This window comes from Protopterus annectens, chromosome 8.part0 (genome assembly GCF_019279795.1).
Source record: "Protopterus annectens isolate FY-2018-M chromosome 8.part0, PAN1.0, whole genome shotgun sequence".
NCBI classification, from domain to species: Eukaryota; Metazoa; Chordata; order Ceratodontiformes; family Protopteridae; genus Protopterus; species Protopterus annectens.
The window spans coordinates 959,642,816-959,661,848 of NC_056741.1; the positions used below are offsets into that span (position 1 = coordinate 959,642,816).

The following is a 19,033-nucleotide window of genomic DNA, read 5'->3' on the forward strand; positions in this document are numbered from 1 at the left end:
TTGCTCTATTCACTTTTAAGTGAATTAGGTTTATATTTAAAAATGAATTAGGGTTATATTTAAAAAATATCACTGAGTGTAGTTTTTTGTCTCGAGAGGTATGTGGTCTTTTACTCTCGCTCTGTCTTTCCCCCACTTACTTGCTTCTCTCACTCTCTGTCTTTGTCTCTCCATCACATACACATAGACACACACAGATAGACACAAAGTGCACGCACATGATTTCTAATTCAAATAGTTGTGGCAGTATGGCTCTCCAGGCAGATGTAACACTCAAAATCTCAGGTAAAACTATGACTTCAATCAAATAAGGATTTATTAATTTATTGTGTGTATTTACCAGAAAAAGCTTACTGGCAAAACCCCTTTTTAGCAGAAGCAGAGAGACACAAGCTCCACAGCCCAAATGATATAGCAGGATGATATAGCGAGATAGTACAGCTAGGTATTTCAAATATATTTCCAAATGCAGGCAGCAGTAATTGTTTCACAACATGTTAAATAAGTATAGGACTATGTGTCAGGGAGAAAAATCAAAAGTTGTTGCACTAGAGACTTCAGTCCCTATAGTACATTGTTTGCTCAATATGTATATGTAACAGTTTTACATACAGATCCTCATATACCAGTTATTTACCCATATGATAGCTGTATTTGTATTTTAGATTTATATGCAAGAGACCTAAAGTACAAATATAAATGTACAATGTAAAGTACAATATATGCTGTGATATCATTGCTATGTGAAGACATTTAAGCAGTTGTATTAGGTGCTATATGGATGCTTTTGCTTATTTAAGATGTATTAGTGGGTCTTTGTAATGAATATGATTGAGTCAGTCAGATAATTGATTCAGTCATATTACTTAAACAGAAGAAATGGAACAGGAAGTAACATAAGCAACCAAGATTTAGTTTTTGGAGGGTCAGGTGACAAGACAGGAATAGCTAGCTCTCTGATATGGGGAAAGGTCACAAATCCATGTTGTGCAAGGAATTGGAGAAGAATGCTACTGACATGTGAGCGATGTGATGAGATACATGCTCATGACAATGCGTAGCTGTCTGTGGATTAAAGCAGGGACACATTTCTACAGTTAATATAAGAAGTCTCCTCAAAAAACCAGTACTAGTGTACCCATTTTTTGTTTTGTCTCACCAGTAGCATTACTAGTTAAGGGCAGTGTTGTTCCACCTTTTCTCATGACCTGCTTGTGCTGGAAGACAATATCAGGCAAAAGAACAATGGGTCACTGGAAAAGGGGGTGTTCAGAGCTGTAAGAAACAGTGTGTCTGTTCTAGGTGATATGAGACAAAAATAAATAAATAATTAAATAAACAAATGAAAAATGAAGATAGGTTTAAAATACTACAAACAGAGCTGTTTCTATATCCTTTTCTACTGAACTGATATTGATTACACATCACAATCATTTCATACCTTGTTTCCCCACTCCACTAAACAGAACACCGCTCGCTACTTTAAAAATGTTCCCTTCCCAGTGCACACGAGTTGTTAGTGACAGCAAGAGCTGATTACAAAATGTGACATCATGCTGCCATGCTAGCTGGTAATATCGAAAAATTAAAACAGTGAACGGACGATTTAATGTAGGAAATGAATTCCCTCGGCCGCAAAAAAAAAAAAAAATGTAAACCAAAATGAAATGAGGGGGCTTTGCCCCACACACCCTGTGATTTGAGGGCTGTGGCCCCTCACACCCACTAACTAAATAGACCAACTCTGAGATTGCTCTACAGTGGTGAAAGGGGCAAAATCCACATAACGGCCAAGGGAATTCTTTCCCTGCGTTAAATCAGCCATTCATGTTTTTCTGCTTTTGCTATTACCAGTTCGACATTTACGTATTCGTTAACCTAAACATTTGATCAGGTAATAGGAACCCATGGGCTATTCATCAATCTAGTGTGACACAAACAATTTAAAATGGCTTGAACTTTAGGTAAATGGATTTGCAATTCTTCAGAGACTATTAAAGTGTCATCCAGGTTAGCGGTTACATATCTGATGAGGGAGCCAAGGATTTTGTCTGCCAGGTTCTGAAATGTTGTAGGACCTCCATCAAGAGCTAAAGGCAGCACTCTGTAATGGAAGAACCCACTAGATGTGGAAAGTTTGATTTTCTCATTACCATAAGGTTCCAGTGGGATTGGCAGATAGCCTTTGGTTAAGCTTAATGTGGACAGAAACATAGCCTTTCTAATTAATTGTTCAATCAAGCCCTCCAGATAAGCCTTTGGGACTGTAAGTCAGACTTATATGCACTCTGTAGCTATCTGAAGTCATTACAATGCCAAATGGACCAATTAGCTGAGGGGATCAGTACAATGGAGCTTTTGTACACAATGGGATTGTTCTGTAAAGCACCTTGAAGTCTGGCATTTGGTACAGCTTTGATGCAGGCAAAGTTTCTAAATCCTAAATTCAACTGATTTTACAATGCACCTCTGAGTATAAATTCAAATATTTCCTACTTCTGTGGCTCAGTATCATTGCTATTTTGATTTCAGAAGATGCTATAGAACCTTAACTTTCCTGTAAGCATAATTACAACAGAACCTTCAGGTTTTTCTGCATAGTTTCAGAACATTCTTGTGATATGTCTATTCTGGATTCTTTTCCAAATTGTCCAACTTAATGATTTACTCTAATTACTTTGTCTTTGACTTCAGAAGGTCATTGACACTTTGCAAGAACTTCTTTTCAGCAGTCAGTTGTAATACATATACTTAATCTCCAGAGTTGAACTCTCTCATTCAAGCATTTTTGATAATCTATTGTTGTCCCTTCTCTGCCCTCTTCATATCTTATTTTACTATAGGAATTAGAGTTCTTAACTAGTCCTGCATACCCATAAAATGCCTTACTAGTCTCATAAAGGGGGTGTTCTCTTCAATGTTTCTCTTGCTGTCTCTTACAAGTATCAAGTATGTCTGCCATACAGTAATTATTTTAGTCTTGCAATATTTCTCAAAGAAAGCTTATGGCAGCAGCTGTTCTCAGTTTTCTCATCCAGCTCTAAGCTTTTTACATCATAGACTCTATTGCATTCAGGCTGTCACAAGGAGGTACACAGGCATCCTCATATGCATCTTTCAAAGGCACATATGCATCACTGTGGACATGAATGGGGTATACAGCCAGGAAGAATCATTCAGTAAATTATTATCATAGTAAAGAGCACTACAGATTCCTTTGTTATAGATTCCCACTGACTGCCTTCAGTGACAATGCCACAGGAAACCATGTTGTACAACTGTTGTGCACCTTGAGCTTCTTTTTTAACCCCACCTTTAAGCAGATGTCCTTCAAGGATGCATCTGCAGTCCTAACATATGGGTTGTCCTGCCTCAGGCAGCCCTTCGGTCGGCCGGATTCCAAAGTCTGGGTCTGGCCTCGGCTGATGTCGCACTTCACCCGACGTCATAGCTGCTGGGGTATAACGGCATCAGCCGATGCCATTTTCCTCAGTCTTTCTTGCCGCACGGTGCCCGAAGCAGAAGCTGTTCGCAAGTGCCGATCGGTCAGATCCAGAGATTTCTACTACCGAAGACTTCTAAAAAGCTAAGTACCCCGTTGGAGACTCTTTCTTGCTTCAGCCGATGTCAGACAAAGTAAATAATTGTTTAACTTGTGGGAAACAAATGCCTCATAAGGATTTCCACTCTTACTGCCTTCCTTGTTTAGGCCCAGACCACGACGTATCAGCTTGTCTAGCCTGTGCTTCCTTCAACCGACGGACGTTTAGACGTCGGTCGGAGTTTGCAGAGGAGTTTTTTGGTCCCGCTTTTGCATACAAAATGCCATCGGAGACTCCGACTACACAATTAGCTAAAAAGTGTAAGGAAAAGGACCGACACTCGCGGTCCGTGGTTTCGGCTGAAACCACGGTTAGGCCAACCGCGAGTGTTTCGGTTTTGGCTGAAACCGAGTCCTCGGTTCTTCCTTCGACCGAAAGCATGCCTCCGATAGCCAAGGCCTCACAGAGCATGGTGGAATCTGCTACTGAAATTACCCGTACTGAAGCAGGCACCCAGGATTTATCAGATACTATTCCTTTAGACAAATCTACCCCTGCACGTGGGGCTGCTAGACCCCCTGCATCTATGTCTATCAAGGCTTTTTCCAGGGCTAAAGCAGCTAAATCTTCCAAGGCCTTACCTGCTAAAACTCCTTCACACAGGCCTACCTCTAGTTCCCAAATGCTCAGCCTGGCTGAGGATCTCATTTCTTTGATCAGGGGATCCCAACCTCACCCAGACAGGGCCTCTCAACCCCCTCCAGATAAGAGGCCTAGAACTGAACCCCTGGAACCTGTTTCTACAGACTATTCCTCGGATGACTCAGATATTTCAGACCCTCAGGAAGGCCCATATTCTCCTTATGAGGATTCTGATGCAGAAGACTCCATTCCTTCTGCTTCTCCTCCTGAAGAATTTTCTTTTGGGGAAACCTTGCATGCTATGAGGGAACATTTTCAATGGCAGGGCCAGGATTTTTCAGATTCAAGGAAAAGGCTAAGGACTTTTTTACATTTACCACAGCATAGGCCTTTAGCCATTCCTCCAGTACTAACAGTTGTTGATGATGCATATAATGATGCCTGTACTGCCCCTGATTCTCTTCCTCCGGCCCCTACCAAGCCTGACAGATATTACAGGGTCCCGGACACTCACTACCATTTGTATAAGGCTCCTGTTGCAGATCCTGAAACCATTTCACAGGGCCCCAAAGCTGTGGCAGCTGCCTCTGCCAAAAACCCTCTCCCCTCTGAAAGGGAATCTAGAGCATTAGAGAGATGGGGTAAAAAGGTTTATACTTCTGCTACTCTTTCGGCCAGGGCCTTAAACTGTCAATTTCACATGATTCAGTACCAGGAATTTTTGTTAGACTAGCTAAATAAAAAAACTGTCCTCTCCTGAACCTATAGACCGCAAGTCCCTTCAGGATTTGGTACATAACTCTCAGCAGGTCAGTAACCATTTCTTAAAATGTGGCTATGATGCACTGGAGGCTTCCTTTAGATCAGCTATGACTGGAACAGTGATTAGAAGGCATGCCTGGTTAAAAGAACAATCCTTACCAGACCATGTTAAGTCAAAACTCCTAGATGCTCCGATGGAGAAACAAAGTTTGTTTGGCTCCCCTGCACAGCAGGTTCTAAAGAAAGTGGAAGAAAAAGCAAAATCTGTCCAAACAGTCAAGGATTTCTTACAGGTCCAACCTCTGAGGTTTAGCAGAAATTGGCCTTCGAAGAATTGGTCCTTTCCAGACACCTCCAGAGCACAGAGAGGCAGAAATAGACACCCAAGAGGCAGAGGTCAATCCAGGGGTGCCTACAGGGGATGTCAGTGGCAGCCTAACAACCAGAGAAGTACTGCCACAGATTCAGCTACAACCACTTCCACAGGACAGACACAATGACTTGGCTCTGATTCCGCCTACCAGGGAACAACTGGAAGCACCCTTGGGCGGAAAACTAGCCTTATTTTCCGAAAACTGGCATTACATTACAGGAGACAAATGGACTTTACAAACAATAGACAAAGGCTACAGGTTCCACTTCCACACTCTACCAAAAAAGAGAGGAATGCCAAACCTACCACCAAGCCAAAAAACAAACGCTCTAAGACAAATCAACAACCTACTAAGGATGAGAGCTATAGAAAAGGTACCGCCTATGGAACAAGGCCAAGGATTTTACTCCAGACTTTTCCTTGTACCAAGAAAAGAAAATCAATGGAGACCTATTCTCGACCTGTCCGCTCTGAACACATACCTCATTGTCCCATAATTCAAAATGCTGACCCTACAGCAACTTCTTCCCATGCTGGGCAAGGAGTCTTGGCTGGTGACTCTAGATCTCAAGGAGGCATACCTGCACGTCCCTATATGACCAGATTGCAGAAGACACCTCAGATTTCTTGCAGGATCAGAGCATTATCAATTCTCAGCATTGCCCTTTGGCTTATCTACTGCGCCCAGAGTATTCACGAAATGCCTGGCATCAGTAATTGCTCATTGCAGGCTTCAGGGAATTCAAATTTACCCATACCTGGACGACTGCCTAATACAAGCAGACAACAAGACAAAATTAACAAAAGATTTGGAAAAGGTCATACAACTGCTGCAAGCCTTGGGATACACAGTCAACATGCAAAAGTCAAGACTAGTACCATCCCAAAGGATAACATTCTTGGGTGCAGAACTGGATACATCAACTCAGATGGCCTTTCTCACAGAAGAAAAACAAAAGCAACTACCAGTCTATTTCATGACATTAACAACACAGACTCAGCTTACTGCAAGGAAAGTCCTGCAAGCCCTGGGTTACATGGCATCCTGCATAATATTGATTCCGCATGCCAGACTGCATATGAGAAAGTTGCAATGGTACCTAAGAAATGTATGGTCTCAACACAAGCACAGTCTAGAAGCCCAGATTCCAATAATTCCATGCCTGAAGCAAGAATTCCTGTGGTGGGCTCAGGCCTGTCAGTTGAACAGAGGATTGCCTTTCCACAAACCTCATCCAAGCCAGACCATCACCACGGATGCCTCAGACCTAGGCTGGGGGGCACACATGGTGGACAAGTGTATACAAGGCCTATGAACCCAAGACCAGCTGAATCTACACATAAATCAAAAGGAGATGCTGGCAGTGAAACATGCAATCCAGGCATTCAGACCATTCCTTCAACAAGGTCACCTGCTGATAAGGACGGACAATACCACAGTCATGTGGTACATCAACAAACAGGGAGGTACACGCTCATATCCTCTATGCCGGATGGCAATGGACCTGTGGAATGTGGCCCTGAATCTCAACATTCAACTCCAGGCCAGATTTGTACCAGGAAAAGAAAATTCACTAGCAGACACCATAAGCAGAACTACCACGGATGCTCACGAATGGATGCTGCATCCAGATATCTTCAAAACCATAACAAAGAAATGGGGACTACCAGAGATAGACCTGTTCACCTCCCCACACAACCACCAATTGAAGAAATTCTGCACAAGAGCATACCACCCACTTGCTTGGAGGGTGGACTCCCTTTCCTTCAGCTGGAAAAACCTGACAGCATATGCATTCCCACCTCTTCCTTTGATGTACAAAGTCCTACTGAAGATCAAAGAGGATCAGCCAAGGGTAATCCTGATAGCTCCAGACTGGCCGAGGCAACATTGGTACCCGCTACTGAGAAGCATGTCTCAGGCACACGCATGGCCTCTACCTCTATGTCCCTTACTTCTAACACAGAACAACTACAAGATCCTACATCCAAACTTGAAAACACTGCAGCTAGCTGCTTGGAATATTGCATAAAACAAAATAACCCAGATTTATCTCAGAGGGTTAAGGACATTATCCTGGAGGCTCGCAGACCCTCCACAAGGAAGACTTATTCAGCCAAATGGAAAAGATACCTCATTTGGAGTGCAGCAAAAGGAGAAAATGTCTCATTGGCAAACATAGCACACATCCTGGAATACTTAGCAGAACTGTTCCACAATGGCCTGTTCTACTCCTCCATTAAGATTCATGCATCAGCAATTTCAGCAGAATACAACATGGATCCTCCTGTCTTCTCTCATCCTCTACTCAGGCAGTTCCTGAGAGGAATCAAAAATGTAAAGCCTCCAAGGAAACCACCTTTGCCTACATGGGATCTCAACTTTGTGCTGGAAAAGTTAACACTTCCCCCTTTTGAACCAGCAGCAACAGCAGACTTAGAGTTCTTGTCTTGGAAAACTGCTTTCCTGCTTGCAATCACTTCAGCAAGAAGGGTATCTGAGTTACAGGCATTAATGGCAGTACAGCCCTTCCTTATCTTCCATCAGGATAGAGTGTCTCTGAGAACTAACCCTACCTTTATGCCAAAAGTGGTCTCCAGAGTATCATTGAACCAAGCGATTCATTTACCTACAATCTTCCCCAACCCACAGAACAGGGGGGAAAGACTACTACATACCTTGGATGTGCACAGACAATTACACTACTATCTGGACAGAACTAAGACCAACAGAAAAACTGACCAGCTTCTGGTAGCATATGCAACAGGAATGCAAGGAAAAGCAATTTCAAAACAGACAATCTCAAAATGGATAGGAAATTGCATTAGATTTTGCTACTCTTTTCATGGAAAGACAACTCCAGAAAATATCAGGCCTCACTCCACAAGAGCTACAGCCACCACTACAGCTTTCCTATGAGGAGTGGCTACCAAAGACATTTTAGAAGCTGCTACTTGGAGCTCCATGCATACATTTGCCAAGCATTATAATCTTCCTTTATACTCCAGATCCCGAGCAGGATTTGCAACTGCTGTTTTGCAAGGGATCTTAACTACACCATCTTTATCTTAGTGCCTCCTCCCCCAGTTTGGCTATGGTATTCTACCCATATGTTAGGACTGCAGATGCATCCTTGAAGGACATAGTACAGTTTTGTACCTACCATAAATGTAGATGTCCGATAGGTATGCATCTGCAGTCAGGATTATCCACCCTCCTTCCCCTCTGTGGTATTCCTAGGGTAATTACCCCTCTTTTAGCTAGCTGGGGGAATCTATTATGGTGTATTTGTTTGTATATATGTATATATATATATATATATATATATATATATATTTTGCTCTCTACTGTTTGGAATTATTTGCATTTATCCAAATTTAGCCTTCCTAGAGGGCACCTGGCATCTGGGGCAAGAAACACTGAGGAAAATGGCGTCGGCTGATGCCTTTATACCCCAGCAGCTATGACGTCGGGTGAAGTGCGACATCAGCCGAGGCCAGACCCAGACTTTGGAATCCGGCCGACCGAAGGGCTGCTTGAGGCAGGACAACCCATATGTTAGGACTGCAGATGCATACCTATCGGACATCTACATTTATGGTAGGTACAAAACTGTACTTTGTCATTCTTTGTATCCAACTGCATAGCACTTGGACTCTTGCTTTTTAGTATAGCTTCACTACAGGCAGAGTTTCTATGCTCTCCTAAATTAAGCTGATTTTACCAAGCATCTCTGAGTACAATTTTTAATAAAACTTGTTTTTGTGACTCAGGTAGTGCCAGTAGTATTTTGATTTCCGAACTTGCTGTGAGAACCTTAACTTCCCCTGTAAACATAATTACTATAGAAACCTAACATTTTCTCCTTAGTTTCATAATATTCTTGTGGTATATCTGTTCTGTATTTTTTCTCACACTTGTCTGACCTTATGATTTACTAAAGTTACCTTCTCTTTCGCTTCAAAAGGGTATTGCTACTTTGCAACAACTTGTTTTCAGCAGCCAATACTAAGGCAAGTACATAATCTCCTTGGATGAACCCTTTCATTCTAGTATTTTTGATAAATAATCTATTTTGTACCTGCTGTGTTATCTCCATATGTAGTGTTACTACACATTACAGTTTTTACCCAGCCCTGCATATCCATGAAATGCCCTACTAGTCTTTTACCGAAGGTAAAATGTAAGCAATGTGCTAACCAAACATTTTTTGTATAAGATAAAATTGATCAATTACAGTTTACTAACAGTGGTAAAAATGTATTAGAATATAAAGAATTGCAATGGCAAATGTTAAGGGCTGACAAAGAACCTGGCTCAAATGAAGTAACTTACATTCATGTGTTTTAAGAAATACATTTGTATACTGTGTTGCTTTAAGACTGCTTTTACTTTATTAAGTTGTAAAGTTGATTAGTTAATTCAAACATGCTCTGACAATGGCTTTGCTATTTAAACTTATTACTTTCTGAATTTTGATGTTCTGAAGAGGTTCTTGGTAATAAAGGAGAAAAGCCCTAAACCTATTTGACATTCAGTGAGCAGATTTTGCTTGCTGGGCATTTTTTCATTTTTTTTTTTTTTTACTGGAGATGCTTTCTTCCATGTTTCTCTTGCTGTATCTTGCAAATTTCAAATACATGTGCCACGTTGTAATTCAATGAGACTTAGAAAATGTCTCTTACCACAAAGGCAGCTTATGGCAGCAGTTGGCCCCAGTTTTCCCAGACAAGTATTTTAGCTTTAAGAATAGCTTTCGGCATCATAAGCTCTACAATTTGTTAAAGCATTCATCCTATCCATCTGCTTGGGGGTGGTAAACAAGTATCCCCATCTACTTTATTTAAAAAAAGGCACTGGCAAAGTTTATGCATCACTGTGAACCTGAATCGGGTATACCAACCAGAAAGAAAACATCAGTAAATTCTTACCACAGTAAAGAATGTTACCAGTTCCTTTGTTATGGACTCCACACTGTCACTACACAGTGATAATGCCACAGGAAATCTACTGTACAACTAACAATTGCCAGGACACTATGATGACTATAACTTGATCTGACAAGTGGACCCACAGTGTCCACTTTGAAAAGGGACTCAGAACACTGGACAAAGTGCCAGTTGCTGTCCTTTGACACTTTGAGCAGGTTACACAGAAGGTCCCCAATGTCCATCACAGAACTAGGCCAATAAAATCTAGTCAAAACACTAGCCTTTTTCTAGACCATTTCTAAATAACTAGCCAGAATATGGTTCTGTGTTAATTTAATTATAACTATTCTAAAAACTTTTGGATATAATAACTGACACAGTATCTGTTCCCTCTTTTTGATTACTCTATACAGTAGGTCACTTTCTAGCTCAAAGAAGATGGTATACAGTGGGCTAGCTCCACTCTCCTGGTTCCTTATACACTTCCCCAGTGTTCTCTCTAATTCTTACTAGCAGTATAGCCAAGCCAATACTTTTTTAAAAGAATTCTGTGGTAAAGTAGGGGCTGTAGCATCCTCCAACACAAAATTAGGCAGTGGTTCTTTACTTTCAACTGACCCATCCCTGTAAAGGCAATTCATGGAAACATTTTTTTTTCTGAGTTTTTGCTGTTTTCCTTTCTCTTGCTGTGGTTTTACCTTGTTTTTCTTAGAGTCATACCTTCATTTCTGTCCATCTGTCTGTCTGCCTACGGCTTGCAGGAAGAAACCCAAAAATTCTCTCCATGTTTGACTTTTCCATGTTTTCCCTTCCCTTGGTATGAAACCCATCTGCTCCTTCTTCAGTTTTTCTTTCTTCATATGTATGACTTCTTCTTGATCAACCTCCACAGTGACTTCCTCATCACTCTAAAGGTGGGATTTTCATGGCAAAGTCACTATGACTCTCATTTCTCATACTATTTCCCTTCAGAATTGGTCACTGTGCCTCTCATTTCCCATACTATTTCCCTTCAGAATTGGTCACTGTGCCTCTCATTTCCCATACTATTTCCCTTCAGAATTGGTCACTGTGACTCTCATTTCCCATACTATTTCCCTTCAGAATTGGTCACTGTGCCTCTCATTTCCCATACTATTTCCCTTCAGAATTGGTCACTGTGCCTCTCATTTCCCATACTATTTCCCTTCAGAATTGGTCACTGTGCCTCTCATTTCCCATACTATTTCCCTTCAGAATTGGTCACTGTGCCTCTCATTTCCCATACTATTTCCCTTCAGAATTGGTCACTGTGACTCTCATTTCCCATACTATTTCCCTTCAGAATTGGTCACTGTGCCTCTCATTTCCCATACTATTTCCCTTTAGAATTGGTCACTGTGCCTCTCATTTCCCATACTATGTCCTTTCAGAATTGGTCACTGTGCCTCTCATTTCCCATACTATGTCCTTTCAGAATTGGTCACTGTGCCTCTCATTTCCCATACTATTTCCCTTTAGAATTGGTCACTGTGCCTCTCATTTCCCATACTATTTCCCTTCAGAATTGGTCACTGTGCCTCTCATTTCCCATACTATGTCCTTTCAGAATTGGTCACTGTGCCTCTCATTTCCCATACTATTTCCCTTCAGAATTGGTCACTGTGCCTCTCATTTCCCATACTATGTCCTTTCAGAATTGGTCACGAATTGGTCACTGTGCCTCTCATTTCCCATACTATGTCCTTTTAGAATTGGTCACTCTGACTCTCATTTCCCATACTATGTCCCTTCAGAATTGTAGCAATAGTCACCTGAGAAGTTGGTGTTCAGATTTGTCCAACCACTCAGTCCACAGCCAAACTCCAGCCCCCACAATGTTCTTTGCCCTTGTATTATTGTCATAAATAGGGTTGCGTGATTATGGCAGTATATTTAGCTAAACCTTTCCACAACAACTTTCATAATTCTTCAAAGTCTTTGCCAGTGATTAGAACATGAAAAGAATTAGGTACCAGATCTGCAGGATACAATAGTTTACACAACAGAGTCTGCATGTCTTCTTGCATTACAGTGTATTCTCTCGTGGTTTTCATGATTACAGGTCACTTCAATTTTCAGTTTTACAGGTGATTTGTACTTGCAAATTTATTGCAATTTAAGTAATGTAGTTATGCTTCCTGAATCTGGCAATTCTAGCAATTTTCTTATATTAGTACATGCCATATGCTTAGTTGTAGTACAATGCCAGAATGCAGATTCTACACTTCTAGAAGACAGCCAGTTCAGCATTATCACACTCCACTGTTATACTTTTAGGCACACTTTATTAACAGGCTGCTGACTGATATTTTTAGCTTTTACAGGTATAACATTGCTCCAATGAGTAGTATTCAATATAGTATTTAACTCTATGCCTTCTCTAGGGCACTTCATCTCCAAATGGGGACATTTTTTTCTTAATTTCAGGTAATAAGACAAATTTATGTTAAGACATACTGATAACCATTTATTCATGCAAGTCTATAGCTTCCCTCAGTATTGAACATTCTGGTACAACTTCAGTGTTTTCATCTACAAATTCAGTGTCTGCTTCTCTTGAAAAATAAAATTGCATATAGATGGTCTCACATTTGTAAATTAAACTCCGTCCTTGTTTCTAGAGATAAACATCCAAAACTATCATCAAACCCCTAAAGAGTTTCATGATAATTTTCATTAATCTCTCCATACAGGGTTTCTTGTGTGCACTGTATACTACTTTTTCCTGTAAAACTTCAGCCTTATATATTCTGGTGGGGATAGATGGGACCCCAAACTGCAAACTATACCACTTAAAAGGCAGCAGCACAACTGCTTGCAGACATAAACATCTTTTTGAATGTACATCACCTTCCACAAATGCATCTTCTTTCTGAAGTTTTCTTTCCAATGTGCATTTTTTTTTGATAACTCTATAAAACAAAAAAAAAGCAAGCAGTTTGTTTCAGCAATGCCAACGGTAGCAAGTGAAAGTAAGATTTTATTACTGATTGTTTTTGTTTTTTTTTTCGAAGAAGAGCCAGAACTCATCACCACCATCATCACATCATGCGTGACTGCGGACGTGACCTTCCCCTTTTCCTTTACTGTGTGTAAACTGACTGTGCATGCATTGACTTCTGTCACTGATGCCTTAGGGGTTGCCACAGTGGATCACCTCATGATTGGCAGTGGCCAATTTAGAGTGTCTAATCCACCTACAGCATGTCTTTGGGATGTGGGAGGGAGGACATGCAGACTTTGCAAGTCAGTCAGATTCACGCTAAGCAAAACACTGCAGCCAGCCAGTATATTTCTATTTAAAAATAAAACTAATTAAAAAAAAATTTACAACTAAGTTGTTCAGAAAACATAGAGTCAGTCACTAAGTCTACATACCTTCTTAAGTTATTAGACAGTACTTTCTTAAATATAGCTGCAGCCAAAATGCCCAGAATTTTACCTACATTGTTTATACAATGTTCTCTCCACAATTTCAAATCATTGCGTTTCTTTATAGCTGCATGAGGTGCTAGTAATTCAGAATGAACAGAGTGAAGAAGAATAGAGATACGGAAAATGTATTTTTTATTTAATTATGTGGTCATTTATTCACATAATTTGTGGTGAAGATGAAATTAGTAATTTAAAGGGAGATATGTTATTTGGGTCAATATTTAGATTGTGATACATTACTACACTCAACTTACATGAAAACTTAAAATGAAAATTTGACTGTGTCCCATGTTTCTTGTACAGAATCATTATGAAGTGAAATCAGTACTCCTCTCCTCTCTCTTTATATACATATATATATATATATATATATATATATATAGAGAGAGAGAGAGAGAGAGATATAGATAGAAAGATATAGATTAGATATAGATATGCATCAATAAATACATATATAGAAGAATGTTAAAAACTAAACAATCTAATGTATAGAAGCTGAAACACAGAAACACTTTCAAGAAGACAGTACCACCTCGGAGATAGCAGTGCTAGGTGAAGGTACAGCTCCAGACACATGGAAAGCCTTGGCTGTCTAGCTGCAATTAAACCAGGACATTGTTCAGACACAGTTCACTGCCACAGAGAGTCAGTTAGAAATGGTCAATGTACTGCAGGGTGTACTTAACAATTTCAACCAGATCATGGGAATGGTAAAGAGCAGAGATAAAACTATAATCACACTCATGCTCCATATGGTGGCACACTCAGCAACCATCTCTGCCTCCTACTACTCAGGACATGCTGGATTCAAGTTGGAAACTGGTGGACAGGGATGAGGACAGAGTACTGTCCAGACACATGGATAGGCCTGACACCACATGATTCTGTGAAAGTACTTGAACAAGTGGTGGAAACATGACCCACAAGAAAGCCAACAGTCCTCAACAGCGTTCATCTGAATGTAACATGATTTTTGCAAGATTTGAGTTCAGAAGACAGAGCATGTGTGCAAGAATTGTTAGTGTCTGGGTTGGAGTTTCAGCAGCCTGAGGACAGGTTGGCAGATGATAGTGTGTTGGACAGTTTGGAGGTTAGGATTGATGAAATGTGTCCATTGCTTGATCAGGTTGGCATAGCAGAGGTTGCAGGTTTGGAGATTACATCTCCTACAGGTTTGCCATCGGAAGCCATAGGTGCAGTGGCTTTGTCACAAAGAGTAAGGATGTTTTTTTGCAATACCACATATATCCATAGCAGTAAAAGAAAGGATTTGGAGAGATGAATGTGTGGTTGTTTTTTGAACTGACTGATGTAGATAGTGCACAGCACCTTGCAGAGACTGGCGTTCTCGGGGAGAAGAATTTAGCCAATACATTAGCATATTTAGACAAGAAAATATTGGCTAAGTACAGGGAAATAACTGGATCCTGAGTTTTGTTCAAATGGATCCTAAGTTTTCTTTATTTTATGGTGATAATGTTGGAGGATTCCTCACAGGGTTTACTGATTTTAACTTATTTTATCACAATATGAGAAGCTCAGAGTTTAAAGGGAGGGGGATGACATATGTTTATGGTATGCCCAGCACTTTAGGAAATTTAAGGTGGTGGATAAAATTCTCAGGGTAAAGGCAAGGTAGGTAGATACTTGGCTTGGTATAATGGAGGATAAGGCTGGGGGTCATGTTTGAGGTGGAGTGATAATGAGTTTATAGCAGGTAATTTAATGTAGGTAGATGCTTGTGGCTTAATTATCATTTTATGGACATTTGTTCTTCTTGTGGAGGTGGTCATGGAGCATCAGTGTGTTGGCATAAGGATAGTTCAAGGAGGTTCAGACAAGCATTGCTACATCTAATAAAAGGGGAGCACTGTAGACAGACAGACATTGCTACATCTAATAAGTGTAGAGTTGCAGACAAACATTTCTAGATCTGATAAGGAGAGTGGTGGAGACAGACATTGCTAGATTTAGTTTAGCAGGTATAGGTAACACCAGAGGTAGGGGTAGCTTTTGAGGAGCTAGGGGTCAGATGTCCTTTCCTCTGCAGTTAAGAACAGCAGGTCATTCATTCCCCCTTAACATGGCAGTTTTGCATTTCTTTCTAGCAGAGTAGATTATCTTGATTGAAATGTAGCATAAGAGTCAATTTCAGGTTTTACATCAGGTTTTAGCATAAAATCTTGGGTGGGGTAATAAAAAGATTCCCAGTAATTTGAAGTCAGATAACGCTTTGTTGCTGAAACAGGTTGAAGTGGACAGGTTGTTAGGGCTTTTTGAGGTTACACCAACTAAATAGTTTTCCATTTCTCCACTGGGGTTAGTACCTAAGGAAAATTTTAGTTTAATTCACCATTTGTCTTTTCCTGTGTGTGGATCTGTCAACGATCACATTGGCAGGGAGAAGGCCAAGGTGCACCATGCTTCTTTAGATAATACAATAAGGATGATCGAAGGTTTGCTGGACACATGGCTAGTTAAAATGGATATTGGAGCAACAGTTCATATGTTTCCTAGTAGTGTCATTGATTGGCCTTGATTAGGAATTTGCTTCAAAATACAAGATTTACTTTGATAATATGATACCTACAGGGTGTCCTGTAGCTTGTGCCACTTTTCAGAAGATTAGTACAACACTGCATTGGCTATGGCAGCACCAGTCCCTAAGGTATTGGGGGGTGCATTATTTAGGCAACTTCTTTGTGGTTTGGGAAAGGTGAGCAGGAGGCCATGGAAGTCAAGCTTTCTTTTATTAACTGGTGCAGAGTTCCAGGAGTGTAATTAGGAGTGGACATGTTGAAATGTCTTTCTAAGAGGTTGAAAGTCTTGGGCTTAGATGCTGATGCTGCACAAGGATTATGTTGTGAAGTTGAGAAAAGAACTCAGTGCATTCATACGTAAAATAAGGTACAAGTTCGAGAGGTTGTGGAACTCCTGGGGTTAATGAATTTTCCCTGTAGGGTGGTCAGTTTAGGCATGATATTTAACAGATCAATGGTTAATTTACTGAGAGGGGGACATGATAAACATCATTGGGTGCAGGTGATGAGAATGGTTAAACAGGATATTAAGGTTGGGCATTTGGAGGATTTCAACTGGAAATCTTTTTTGCAGTGTGAGTGAGTTTCTTCAAACAAATTACAGCTGTTTACAGATGCAGCTGGAAGTAAGAGAAAGGCAGTAGTTTTTAAGGACCAATATTTTGCCGTGGAATGGCCAGCATGCTGACCTGAAGCTTGGAAGGAGGACATGGCATTTTTAGACTTGATTCCTATTTGGGCAGCTGTGGTAGCTTGGCAGGAGAACTTAAGAACATGAGAGTAGCCTTTCATTCAAATAATGAGGCAGTAGTGCAGGTTTGGCTCCGAAAATAGTGAGATCTGTTATGGCGCAATTGTTATTAAGGAAATTAGTCATATTGAGTCTTAAGATTAATTTAACATTTTCAGCTACCCCATGTACCAGGAAAATTGAATGTGTTAGCTAATAGTTATGATAGCTGATCTTGTTTTCAGTTTAATGGGTTTCATTGCATGGCTCTGAATGCACCTATACAGACAGAAGCAGTTCCAGACACATTGGCTGGATATAGCAAGTTGGCTAGTAGCACAGTCTTGGATAAGGTCTATGAGAAGGGTTTTATAGGTCATTTATCCCAGCCTGTATGGCTTTTTGGCAGCAGTTACTGGTGGAAAACAGGAGGTGGTTTATGAGACTTGTGTGTGATTATGTGGTGTATAAATGGAGTTTGAGTGAAGCAGTCCATATAGTTAAAGTGCATATGGAGGCTATTAGTGCTATAGTGAGGTTGGCAGGTCTGTATGATGTTACTAAATACTGGGGTGTCGTGCATATGTTGAAAGGATAAGAACAGATGAAGGTTGCTGGTATGAATTGTAGACTTCTGTTCGGCAGCTTGATTTTAAGATTGCTGCTGGATGTTTTTTGAGTTGTTTATAACTATAGGGAGTGTGTGTCATGGTTAATACTGTCATTTTTTTCTGTAGTTTGGAATTTTTAGGATCACTGTGAGTTAAGACATTTTTATTGGCAGCATATTTTCATTACACAGTCAGCTATTCATATTTGGTTACACAGGTCTAAAGTGGATCAGACTGGGTAGATTCAGCAAGTAGTTTTACAAGCAGTTAAGCAATGTTTTTGTGCCCAGTAAGGTAGCTATTGTTGTGGTCATAACTGTGTTAGTTGGTGCAGAAAATTTGTGTTTTCAAGGTGATGGGTAAAGTAGTATCAGCTAGGCAGTTTAAGATTATACACAAGGCACTGGCATGGCAAGGTTTAGACATGAGCATTTTTGACACATTCTTTTCAGATAGGGAGGGCATCAGCAACAGATGGTATGTCAGCTGAAGTTAAAAAATGCCAGGGAGATGGGTTTCTGACATATTTTTAACTTATGTTAGTGTTATTTGGTGTAGTTTGGTGTTCTGTGTCTATTTTGATTATTTTGCACACTGCAGCTAGATGTAATCCTGGACATCCTCTTGGTTTATTGAGTAGAAAAGAGAGCTACAGTGACTACATGGAAGCATGCTTCAACTTGATCTGGTGAAACGGGAGGTGATTTATGTGGTTTAAAAGGGATGTGTGGCATCAGCTGGATGGCAAGGTTAGAGGGTTATGTTTTCATGATGGTGAGGTGAAGTTAGTTCTCATACATCTAGGTAGCAATGATTTGGGCATTGTGTCCAAATGGAGATTAGTAGTCAGATAATGAGTTATTAACATTAAAACAGAGATATCCTAGGGATATCTTTGTTTGGTCAGAAATAATACTGAGATTAATGTGGATGCATGTTCATTGTTTTAAGAGCATTGAGTTAGCTTGAAGTTTTCTTAATGATAGGGTAGCACCAGCTACTTCATCACTGGACAATAGGGTTTTACCATATAATGATTTTGCAGCTAGAGGTCCTGTATGGTTTAAGTGGATGGAATACACCTGAGTGAGGTGAGGCTAGCTTTGACTAATTTGAATTTATCTTTTTTGTTACAAGAATTACTGAAGTAATCTTACTTTAAACTGGTTCAGGCAGAAGGGGGGAGCAGCCTGTGATGGGAAAAGACCTCTATATTCCCCCTTTCTTTGTGAAATAGTTTATTACAAATTCGACTGGGCAGTGCCATGCTTTTCTCATTGGCAAGGTTTAATGTAGTGAGAGTCAATGATGCTGTTTAATGTAGCGGTGAGAAGAGGAATGCTGCCCTGTTTGTAAAATTGTTCTTATTGTGTTATGTTTTATGAAATTCCAGATGTTCTGTTTATTGTGAATATTAAATAAACTGGTCACTCTGGCCTTATTTG

General features: G+C 40.3%; 1 protein-coding gene across 1 annotated transcript in view; it reads left to right on the forward strand.

Moving 5' to 3' along the window:
- Positions 1-19,033, forward strand: part of LOC122809182 (free fatty acid receptor 2-like) — a 143,833-nt gene that overhangs the window by 115,305 nt on the left and 9,495 nt on the right. The window lies entirely within an intron of this gene.